At 50.7% G+C, this 12,402-nt stretch overlaps 1 protein-coding gene across 1 annotated transcript in view; it reads left to right on the plus strand.

Annotated features, from left to right (window-relative positions):
• The window catches only part of WNT7A (Wnt family member 7A), a 61,253-nt gene that overhangs the window by 6,634 nt on the left and 42,217 nt on the right, over positions 1 to 12,402 (plus strand). The gene's annotated exons all lie outside the window — the stretch shown is intronic.

Consider the following 12,402-nt stretch of genomic DNA (forward strand, 5'->3'; position numbering starts at 1 on the left):
CCACCCGGGGCCTCCCTCGATCACGGGTGTCTAAAGTCCCCTCTCACTACGAAGCTGCAGCCCATCGGCCAAGCACTCGGCACCGTCTGAATCATTCCTCACCCACTGAGATCGCCGGCTCCATGAGGGTTGGGGCTCCCCTGTCACATCCACCGCTGGATGTTTCCTTCCTCCTTCTTGGAAGGAAGAACAGTATCATCTTGGTCCTAAGCAGGTCTTGTGTCACAATCTTCTGTAGGCCCTTGCTTACTCACACCTGAGAGGGAAAGAGCTCAGCATCATGGTGAGGTTGGCAGGGGGGCATGTCGGCCCCCTCTTGCAGAGCCTCTCTCCACCTGTGTGCCCTTCTGACATCTTCATGGTTAGACTTTTGCCTTGCAACACTTGCCCTTCCTTCTCCCTCTTCCCTACCTCAGGGCTGACTTTTCAGGTGGAGAACTAAGGCCCAGAGAGAGTGTGGGCTGCCCCCTGCTCACACGAAATTGGGACTCTGATTCAGGTCGCTGAAATCCCCGTCTTGTTGGCATCTGTGGTTTTTCTGCCATCTCCTGCTCACATCTCCAGCCCCCTGTTCCTGGGAACCAAGCCTGGGCTCCGGCATTATTTTAAACTCGCGTTTCGCTGACATATGAGATGCTACAGATGAGGAAACAGGCTCAGAAGGGACTTGTCCAAGGCCAACAAAAGTGAAGGACACGGTCTCCTGGGACTGGGTTTATGCCAGCACAGCCTGTAGCCTTGGAATAGCCAGCCCTTAGCCTGCCATTATAGTAGTGCCTGCTGGGGTGCATTGGAGGGCTGTGGTACATGGAGCCCCTACTGTCCAGCAGCCCCCCGCTGGCTAGAATTGTACAATTGAGGGAATTCATTGCACGTTGGGTGGCCTCAGGGAATTCAAACAATAAGAGGAGCCCAAGAAAACCCCATGATAGTATAGCAATGCTAGGGCAACAGGTTCACAGACTTGGAAGGGGAGTGGGAGCCAGGGCCAGGAGGTGTGTGGCATCCATCTCAGAAGTTTGGATTTCTAGGCGGTGGGAGCAATTGGAGAATTTTGAACAATGGCATAGCTGCCAAAGTAAGGTCATACTGTATGAAATAGCCACTATTCAATGATTTTTGGCTTGCAAAAATGGCAACATCATATGATCCAGGCTAATAGCAATCCTGGAAGATTCATTAACAGGTGGCTATTAAATTCATTCATTTATTATGTCATTCATTAGCTCATACACTGACCAAATTATTTATTGAGTGCCCACTATGGCTGGAGGCTGCTGTTCCAGCCTGTTTGGTCAAAGAAGGCCTCTAGATTCATGAGGGAGTTGAGCTATGGCAGTTCTGGGTAATGGCATGCTAGGCAACGTGAATGGCATGTGCAAAGGCCCTGAGGCAGGAATGTGTTTGGCAGTTTGAGGAATAGTGAGGGGCCTGGTATAGCTGGAGTACAGCAACAAGGGGGAAGGGGAAGTCTCAGAGGTCAGAGAAGGAGCCAGAACCTGGACAGTGTGACATCTCTCAGGCCACATCAGGGGTTTGGGTCTTCCTCCAGTGAATGGAGGTCAAGAGAATGACAGGATCCGACTTTGAATTTAGCAGCATTGCTGTAGCTGCTGGGAACAGAATGAACCGTGGAGGTGCCACTGGGAGTTAGGAGTCTGGTCTAGTCTTCCAGACAGGAGGTGACAGTGGCTCTGGCCTGAGTGATAGCTGTGGGGATCTGCTTTGGAAGTGAGTTGCAGAGGATGGAGGGAGGCCAACGACTCGAGGGCCACTTAGAAAGGCATTACCCTGGCGGGAAGTTGTAAGGTGGTGGCAGTGGAGGAGAGGAAAAGGAGGCCAAGATGAGACCCTCCCTTGGGTCTGAGAAGTCACGTCCCCTCTGAGCCTTGGTTTCCTCACGTATAAACATATCCTGCTTAAAGACACCAAGCAGCAAGCCTCAGATTTCATCTTTCTGGGCTCTTCATCAGTGCTCTTACCCTCATGGGGTTGCCTCTTCCTGGCAATGGCCAGCCAACAGGCTGCTTGTAGGTGAGGCATCAAGAGTGTAGTCTTTGATTTTGGGAGCTCTGGCCATCAAGACCACACTCTGGATGGCAAGAAACGTTGTCTTTGAAGAGACTTCCCAGAAGCCTCCTGGCCTACCCCCTTCATACTTCTTCTGCTTACGTCTCATTGGCCAGAACTCAGTCACATAACCACACCTAGCTGCATGGGAAGCTGGGAACTGTAGTCTTTTATTCAGAGTAGCTATGAGACCAGCTAAGGATCTGTGACTGAGGAGGAAGAGGAACGTTGATGTTGGGGTGGGCAGCCACCCCCTGGCATAGTTATCCATCCCGTGCTGAGACCGGGACCAAAAGGCTCGCCTTCCACTGCCTCCTCAGCCTCCACTCTGGTCCCCAGCTCTGCGTTTCATGGCTCTGTCTCCCCTTCTGAATGTTCCAGATTTTACTGTATAGATCTCAGGAGAGGGCCAGGGATGCGAACCAGACAAAGGCCACTGGGATGCTAGAAACTGAACCCTAGTTCAAGCCACCTCAAGGTGAAAAGGGGAATTTATGTCTGCCTAAGTCACTGGAAAGTCAGGGATGGTGCCAATTTTTGAATGGCTTGAACCAGAGATGGTGTTGGCCTCTACCAACCCCACAGCTGCTTCTTGGGGAGGCAAGATAGCCGTTCAAGTGCCAGCACCGCAGCTTCCAGGTTCTAGAACTGCAAGGAAGAGCTTAGCCTTTCTCTGGCTGCACCTACAAAAGTCCTAGGGTTCACCCTGACTGGATCAGCTAACAGGGCTTGACTTTTGGTCATGTGTCCATCCCAAACCAATCATTAGTGACCGAGGGTGGCAGTGATTTTGTTGGCCAGACGTGGGAGCCCCACCTAGACCGTCTCTTGGGGGAGAGGCACCGCTCACGGGTCCATCAGGCAGCTGGGGCTTAGACACAGATGCTCCTTTCTCACAGTTCTGCAGCCTGGAAGTCTAAGATCAAGGTGTCAGCAGGTTTGATTTCTTCCGAGGCCTCTCTCCTTGGCTTGCAGATGGCTGTCGTCTTACTGTGTCCTCACATGATCTTTCCCCCGTGCGCGGGCCCTTGATGTCTCTATGTCCTAATCTCCTCTGCCTACAAGGACACCTGTCAGATTGGATTAATACCCACCATGATGGTCTCATTTTAACTTAATCACTTATTTAACAGTCATACCTCCAAATACCTCTTGCCCCTTGCCATATTCTGAAATACTGGCGGTTAGAGCTGCAACATATTACTTTTGGGGAGGACATAAATCAGCCCATAACAACGAGCAAGCAGATTGTGGAATGGTTCGTGCTTTAGGGAAAGGCACAGATGGTGTGGTGGGTGCTCAGAGGTGAGACTGGACAGTGAAGGTGAGACAAGTGGACTGGACAGTGAAGATGGCCCTTGCTCTGGGTCTTCAAGGGTGGGAAGAATTTCACCAGTGAATGCGATCCCTGACGGAGAGAACCGTGGGGCAAAGATGTGGACATTGGATTGCTAAGAGGATCTTGGACGAGGCCCTGCAGCCTCAAGATGCAGGGGGTCAGAAGTCTCGGATGAGATTGCAGGCCAGCTATTCAGGGGTCTTGAATGCCAGGGATTATTGGAATCTGCAATATTGGAAGCCACAATAGTGGTTCCACATTGGTTTTATCAATTGCTACCCAGTGTGGCCCTTGGGGGCTTAAGAAGGCATTCACCTCTCCCCCTTTAGCCTTTTCCTTTTCTGAAATAATACAGTGAACCCCCCCCTTGAATCCAGCACCCAACACAACATCTGGAACAAGAATGGGTAATTTACATCCACCCCTGTGAGCATCCCTGTGCGCCCCCTGCTCTCCCCACCCCCTGCTCTCCTCACCAAGCCATACGTTCTCTATCCTGAACCGTGGGTTTCCCATTCCTTGCTTGTTTGTGTCTGTTTTATCATATTGATATAGTCCCCAGAAGTAAATTATTTGGTTTTAGTTCTATTTAATTTTATAAAGAAAAGATATCATCCTATGCGCAATCTTTTGGAATTTATTTTTTTCACTCACTAGTAATAAAACCCATCCACGTTGTTCCTTTAGCTGTTGCTGATTCGTTTTAGCTGGGGTAATAGACTCTAATCTATGCTCCTGTGCTTTTGGTTGTGGGACATCTGGGTTGCCTCTAAGCATTTATTGTCACATTGCCACCACACGCCTCCCTGTTCACATCTCCCGGGGCCCATGTGCATGTGTTTCTCTTGGGTGTATACAGAAGAATGGAATTGCTAGTCACAGGTATGAATGTCAACCTGATTTCCACAGTGATTGTGCCAGGTGCCACTCCTGCCAGCCAGCAGTGTTGATCCACAGCCTCTGCAACACTTGGAATTATCGAGACTTCATTTTTGCCTAGGGATTGGGTATAAAATGCTTTCTCACTGTCGTCTTGATTTGCATTCTCCTGAGAAGTAATTCGGGTGAACCCTCTTCCTATATTTACTGGCTCTACATGTTTACTCTTCTGTGAGTTGCCTGTTCATGCTTTTTACCCATTTTTCCATCCAGTTGTGTGTTCTTGCCTCAGGTTTGACTGTCGTGGTAGTAGTACTGAGTCATGGTGCAGGGGAGTGAGGCTGGATCAGATAGCACCCCAGCTATGGTGGCTCATGTGGGGTTCACTCTTTTGTCTTTTCATTGAGGATCCGTGAGGGCCAGGCACCGCGATAGCCCTTCCTCATGTATAGCCTCATCTGCCCCCCGACAGGAGGTCTGTCTACCTTCATCTCAGGCTCTGAGTGAGGCGGAGGCTGACCAAAGTCACATGGCTGTTTTGTGGCAGAGCTGAGATGGGTAGTGAGTTCTCTGATGCTGGGATATTCTTCTCCTTGTGTGAGCCTGCCAGATTTGAGATTCTCGAAGATGCCACGTATTTGAGAACCTTGTCTTGCTGGGCCATGTGGCAACCAAGTGAGCACTGGGATCAAAGTCACATGGCCAGGTTTCCATTCCAGCCCCACCACTACCTTGCTGAGGACTCTGAGAGAGTACCTCACCTCTCCTATCTCAGTCTTCCCATCTGTAGAATGAGGGAGTCTCATGGCAACATTGTGCAGGATTTAAAATCCTGGCACCTGTAAATTAGGGCCATCAGAAGGTATCCCTTTGTCCCTCCCAGGAGGCTCACATGCCCATCTCAGACAAAGATGAGCTCAACGAATTGGGGATGCATGCACTGGGTTTTTTTCTTGGTGCAACAGAGTGAGGAGATGCAGAGAAGAACAGGGAGAGGCTACCGGTGCAATTGCTAATCTAAGCTCACCATTTTGACTCTACCTGTGAATTGTGTCTGCCAGTCTGTCCACCTCTCACCAGCTCCACCACCACCTCCTGGTTCAAAACCTCCATCTTTAGAGACTTGTTGCCCAGACAGCTACATCAGCCTCCTCATGTACCCCCGCGTCCCCAGCTGCACAGCCATCCGGCATAGCATCTTCCCAGCATTGCTCTGATCATGGCAGCCACCCCCCCCCCCAATGTGCAAAACCCTGTAGCGGTTTACTGTTCCTCCAGGAATAAAATACCAACAGGCCCCCCTGGTTCTTTACAGACCCCTGTGACCTGCACCCAGACCCCCTCTCCCCTCCATCTCCAGCCCCTCTGCCTTTCTTTCCACCCTCAAGCATACCAAAGCCCTTCTCACCTCAACGCCTTTGCCCTGCCTTGTCCCCTCTGCTGGGATGCTCTTTTGTCCTTCCATTGAGGACACCCATGGGTAGCGTCGACCACCTGTCCCTATCTGCCCCTTACCTTGCCAGATTTTTCGTATCACTTCACTACTCCAGGGAATATTCCCTATTTGCTCATTTGTGCAGCACTGTATAACAGTTCAGCCCCTAGACTGCCCGCTTGGTTCTTTTCCTGGCTTCCCCATTTACTAGCTGTGGACCTTGACCACACGGCAGTGATAATAGTGTCTGCTCCACAGGTTGTGTCCCATGGGCTGAGATCATTTAGTCCCCATGAAGCATTCAGAACTGCGCCTGGCACATAGGATGTGCTCCGGAAATCATAGTTGTGATGTTGCTATCATCTCTCTCTTGGGCCAGAAGGCAGCTCTGTGAGGAAGCAGAAGGAGGCCTCTGACATGGCGCCTGGTACATGGAGGGCATGGTGACCACAGACGGGCACCAGAGGATGTGGGGACCTCCCTGGGTACTGGTGCAGACACCTGCCCTCAGCTCCCTCTGGAGCAGGAGGCAGAGGAGAAGGGTGAAAGGGAGCAGCTGCCAAGAGATGGCAGGTAACCTGCTTGCTCCAGCATCATGCAGGTCTCCACCCAAATGCCACCTCTTCCAGGAGGCCCTCCTGGACTGTCCAGCCTGAGATTGGTCAATCTGTTCTGATGTCTTTACAGCACTTACCACCTTCAGAAGGGACATTGCTTACTTTTGCAAAGATGTGTCCAATATCAATCTTCTCCCTGACTGTGGGGGTGTCCATGGAACCCAGGCCTGTCAAGCATCTTCTCCTGGGATGCCCCACCCAGGGCCTGGCACACAGTAGGTGCTCAGAGCACACATGAAGAAACACATGACCCCGGAGCTCCTCTCTATCCTATGTGCCAGCAGCTGCTCTGAGCCCTTGAGGACAAGGCCCAGGTCTTATTTATCTTCTGACTCCCAGGTCGGTGGTACCTTGCACACAGGAAGCACTCTGTTCCCTCTGTTGTGTGAGTGGATGCTTTTCATTCTGACCTCAATACGAGGCTGAACATTCATTCCCGCACATTTCATTTTAATCCGTTTTAGCCTGGCATTCTATTGGCTCTCCCTTCCACCTTTGCATTGGCTTCAAATGGGGTAAACATGCTAATTAGGTCAAGGCCTAGGGAAGACCCCTTCCCCATGGCATGATTCAAAAAGACACGTTCCCAGGATCTGTTCAGCAGAATGATACTGTCCACCCGCTCCCTTCCTCCACCAGCGTCTCTGGAGAAACATAGGAGGGCTCCCTGGATGACAAACTGGGGAGCTCCCTACTTGGGGGAGCCAGAATGCCCACCAGCATATTAAAGGCCCTGAAAAGTCTTACAGACAAGAGAGCAGCTTGAGCAGGCTTTTCCTGAAGGACCCACTCATCTCTGATCTTGGACTCACTGACCATCTGGTAGAATGCTCTGCAGAGGCAGCCCCTGCCCCCCACCCCACAAGAAACACCACTCATATATATATATATACATATATATATGTGTGTGTGTGTGCGTGCACGTATATGCATATATATGAATATCCCATTTATATATCACATTTTATGTATATATCATAAAATACACACACACACACACACATACACACACACACACACACACACACATATGACGTTTTCTTTGTCCATTCATCCATTGATGGACCCTGAAGTTGTTTCCACATCTTGGCTATTGTAAGGAATGCTGCAGTGAACACAGGGTGCAGGTATCTTTCCAAGAGAGTGATTTTGTTTCCTTTGGATATGTATCCAGAAGTGGGATTGCTGGATCATATGATCATTCTATTTTTAATTTTTTGAGGAACCTCCATACTCTTTTCCATAGTGGCTACACCAATTTACATTCCCACGCATACAGTGTTTTTATTTATTTTTCCCCTAGGTGCTTTTGGTTGAATTTGTAGAATTTAAATGCTCATGGGATCTCACACCACAAGCTTCCCCTGCCCCACCGTGTGTCCGCCATTCATTCATTTATCGGTCCCACAGATATTTACTAGAATCTTCTGTGTGGTAGACTGATGAAATGGCTTTGCCTTCAGTGTGCTCACAGTTTGGTGGGGACAGACAGCAACATCAGAGCAGAAAATGTGCTCTGGGATCTCATAGGCGAGGAGAGGGCACCAGGCAGGTAGACTGTAGCACAGAAGGCTGCCTGCAGGGGTCATCTGTGATGGGCTGGTCCACACTAGAGGGGGGAAGGCTGTGGCAGGGGAGAAGCTGTCAGGAGAGGCTTGCAGGTGTGACCCAGCCCAGAGCCAGGGGGTCCGGAGTGTGATCCGGACACCCTGGACTCTAGGGTGTGGGGGAGGGAGGGCAGAAAGAGGCTGGAGAGAGAGGTGGGCATGAATCAGTCCGCCAGTGCTTTGCCTGGGAGGGGAGCTGTCAGAAGAATTTCTTTCCCTTGTGTCAGGGGAGAGACAGGATGTGGGAAGATAATCACATTCTTAGCACATATAGAAATTTGCTCTGTCCCCAGCATTATTGTCAACAAAGAAATGGTGATTTCCCGACATGCGGGACGGCTGCATTCTTTTCCAGATACTCACGACCTCCTGTTTGGTACTCCCCCGCCGGAATTTTTCCAGGGATGGGCACAGATGACCTAGGATCCAGGCCCTGGGAGGGGAGTACCACCCTCCTGTGTCTGCACACCGGATGACTTTAAAGCATTTCTAGGCTTTTGCTCCTGTGGCACTCTTTAGAGCAGGGTGACCCGCTGGGCCTAGGTTCCCTCGTCTGGGAATCCGTGCCTCACACAAATGGCTCCGTCTTTTTACCCATTTCAGGCTGTGAAAACAGCCAAAGCACACGTCTGGTGAGCTAATGACTGCTTGGAAGGATGGATTCGAAGGCCTTCCCAGTGAGTGAGAGAGACAGAAGCAAGGGGCGGGCCGGCTCCACTTTCTCTCTGCCATTTCTTAACAATGCGCCATCTTGCCTGAGCGAAAGACCTATTCTTTCCCTATTCTTGCTTAGAACGCAGCTAACAAAGGACTTTTTGTCTCCTTTGCATTTTTTTTTTTTGCAAGCCTCAGTTCATCCTGGGTTTTAGCTCTCCTGACACTATTCTTTGAGATGAGTCTTTTGTTATAATGTTCTCTTTCCAGCTTTCATATGGTGGACAGACAGACAGACACACACACACTCACATGCTTACACGCTTTTACACACACTGTCATTCACTCATTCAACTATGGAGGCTACGCAGATAAATAATCCAGCTCCCCACAATCTAGTGGGAAGAGACAGAATTCAATTCGACACCAAGTAAGGAGAGCTAAGGTGCTGGGCCACAAGCAGAAGGAGGGGCATATCAGGAAGGTCCCTCAGAGAGGGGGCACTGGAGCTGGTGAACCAACAGTGCATCTTGTAAGAGCTACTGGTTATTGATCCCTTACCAGGTGTGGATAAGGGATTGACAGATTCTGTTGTGTGCTTTGGTTTTTTAACCGTCCAAGCGACCTTAAGAAGGTGACTATATTCCCAGTTTACAAAGGAGGACACTGAGGCCCTGAGAGGTCAATGAACTCATCTAAGGTCCTGCCACTGGGAAGTGGAACCAGAATGTGAAACCAGATTTATCGCCTCCAGGGCCCTGCTTTGAAAACACCTGCCTCTCACCAGGCAGATGGGAAGAAGACCATGTCCAGGCTGACGGAACAGCATGCGCAAAGGCATGGAGGCAGGAAGGGGCAGATGTTGACCCTTCGTGGACGGTCAGCAGGATGCACTGGCTTTGCCCAGTGAGAAGAGAGACCCTGAGGTGAAACTGAGGCAGGAGAGAAGGGTGGAGACTGGGGGCCTGCACATGCCCCTCCCCCAGTTTCCAGCTCTAAGGGCCTATTATCTTAGCCAGGCTCAGCCCAGACATGTACTCCCAGCACCCCCAGTTCTTCCAGTTGTTCACCGAGAAGCTCTCTAGTTCCTCTGGATGGAGACAGCCAGATGTGGCATTCTGAGCCCAGAAGGGCTGTGAGCTGCCATGCCACGGGACTGGCAAAAGCAACCTTTTTCCATCTGTATATTTTCCAAATCATCATATATTTCAGCCCGTGTCACTGCAGATTGCTCACTCTCTGACCCATTGGCTTTAAATAGCAAAAGAAAAAAAAATACAATGCACTTTGTGGTTTCCAGTAAGATACCGTAAATACACCCAGATAATATTCCGGTGCAAACCATTTACGGTGGCTGCACAGGGCGGTGGAATGGAATCTTTCGGGCAGGCTTGGTCATCAGTTTATTTCCTCTGTACCCACCGGGATCGTTATGGAGCTGGGCTGTGTGGAGGGCACCATTCGGGCTCCCCATGTTCACCTCAGTGATAACACTTTCCTGAGCACCTCCTAGGGCCTGGGCTGTTTACACAGAGGGTGCACTACTCTTCATGGCAACTTGGCAGTGTCCTCCTGGTGGTTCTCATTTCACAGATGGGAAAGTTGAGATTCAGGGAGGCAGAGCCCTTGCTCAGGGTCCCCCCAGCCGAATAAGGAGTAGAGAGGAGGAAGGACGGATAAGCTCCATTGTATCCAAGTTCTGAGCTAAAGCCAGTTACCTGGGCTTCTGGATGGAAAGTTTACCGGGAGATGTGGGTGCCCTGAGAGTTAAGGAGGATGTGGTGGAGGTGAGAGTGGGGACCCCATGCTGGGAGCCAGGAGAAGAGCCTCGTTCTAGTTCCCCTGGTCTCGCTGAGTCACTGGTGACCTTGGGCAAGTCTCCTGGACTCCATGAACCTATCATTCCAGGAGGAATTTACGTCTGCGGCTCTGGGAGTCTGTTCTCTGATTCTGAGGATGCCTCTGTGCAGGGCAGGATGGTGGAGCCAGCAGAACCTGCCACCGCCCTTGAGAGCTTCGGCTCCCCTGTGCCTCCGGCTCTCCTGCTTCTGCCAACGGCTCTTCTGTGTCAGGGTCATCACGCGGGCTCCTCACAGAGAGAGCTGCATAGCTGGCTCCTCTGAGCTCTAAAGGCACGACCCCCGGTGCACCCGGCTAGCAACACTGCCCTGTTTTATGTTCTTCAGAGTCCTCAGCTGCCACTGAATGATGTGATCGTGCTGTCTGTTCCCCTATGAAGGCAAGGCCATGTCTGAGTCTCTCCTGTCGGTATCCCCAGGCCCCAGCACGTGACAGGTGCTTAAGAAATATCTGTGGAGTGATGGCACAGGGCACATGGCTTGGTCCAGGAGATTTGATGGAGGTTCTTCCTCAGCTCAGGGGTAGGAGAGACAGGTAGACTCTCCAGGCAGAGGGGGGTGGGTCTGTTCTTGGTGGTCAGCAGTGGCCAAGCCCAGCATGTGCTGCTCAGTGACTCCATGTGGAAGATCTGGGAAAGTGCCTGGGTCGGGGTCAGGAGGACTGAGTGGGTGTCATGACCTGGAGGCAGGAGAGTGGGTCCAACTCTGGAGCTGAGCCAAGTTTAAGTCCTGGCAGGTTGCGTCACCTCTCCAGGTGTCAGTTTCCCCATATGTAAAATGGAGATTGTAATGGTCCATACCTCATAGGGCAGTTGCTAGGATTGAGTTGATCTATATTGAGTGCTTAGGAAAGAGCCTCTCAAATAATAAGCATTTTATGACTTTGCCATGCTTATGATGAACTATGCCATTGGGCATAGGATGTCATAAACAGACACCCTAAATGCACTCTTGCAGATGCCTCATAAGAGACAAACAAGGTGGCCTTCAGGAAATCACCCAAGCAGCTGAGACACGGGCTGTCCTGGGAGCCCTGAGAATGGCCAGGGTGTAGGGCATTGCCCCGGAGTGGTTGGAGATAGCATGTGACCTCGAAGTTTGCATCCTGGCTCTGTCTGGGCAAGTCATTCTTCTGAGCCTCAGTTTCCTCACTGATAAATCAAGGTGTTACTCACGTGGGATGGGTGCAGGAAGAACCCACGGATGGATGCAGTGTAACATGGCCTCTTACCTTGAGAGTCTGAGATTTTAAGATTCTGGAATCCTTTTCTACCTTCTCCCTGCCATCAAAACCGGCTCTTAGCTTAGCAAGCCATCTCACTTGAATGGGTCTTATAAATTATTTGTTGATAGGTTTTAACTGATAACCTAATGGCATCTCTTGACAGAAATAAAGGCATTTTGATAAGCATCCATGCCTTAAGCGAAAAGAATCTCTCTTAACCGTGGGCTTCCAGATTCAGCGAGGAGCCAGGAAGAGAGGTGGGTGGGGCTGAGAAAGGACACTTGGGTCTAGAATCCCAGTTGTGGCCAGTTTATAGGTGGGTGGCCTCAGTGAATCACTTTTACCTCTCAGAGCATCGGTTTCCTCATCTGTAAAATTGTGGACAGTGACGTCTACCGATAGGGCAGTTGGGAAACACGACACAGAGAGCCAAGTATGGGCCTAGCACATAGTAGGTGCTCAACAAATGTTACTTTCAGGCCTTCTCCCTGAACCCAAAACCCCCCTCAAAAACCCCAGCTTCTGGCTAACTCTGTGCTGGTATCTTGGAGGAAGTAGGCTGAATGGGCTGAGTTCACCACTGCTCCCCACCCTCCTGTCAGACCTTCTCTGAACCTTTCAGTCGGGGTTGTTTTCCTAAGGAATAGGTGAGCAGACTTTCCCAAATTGCCTAGCCAGGAGCCTGGCAAATAAGCCCTAAATAAAAGTTGTTGGCCA

The sequence above is a fragment of the Lynx rufus genome, unplaced genomic scaffold (assembly GCF_022079265.1).
Source record: "Lynx rufus isolate CCGP_SWC_20201006 ecotype Redwood Valley unplaced genomic scaffold, mLynRuf1.p SCAF_4, whole genome shotgun sequence".
NCBI lineage: Eukaryota > Metazoa > Chordata > Mammalia > Carnivora > Felidae > Lynx > Lynx rufus.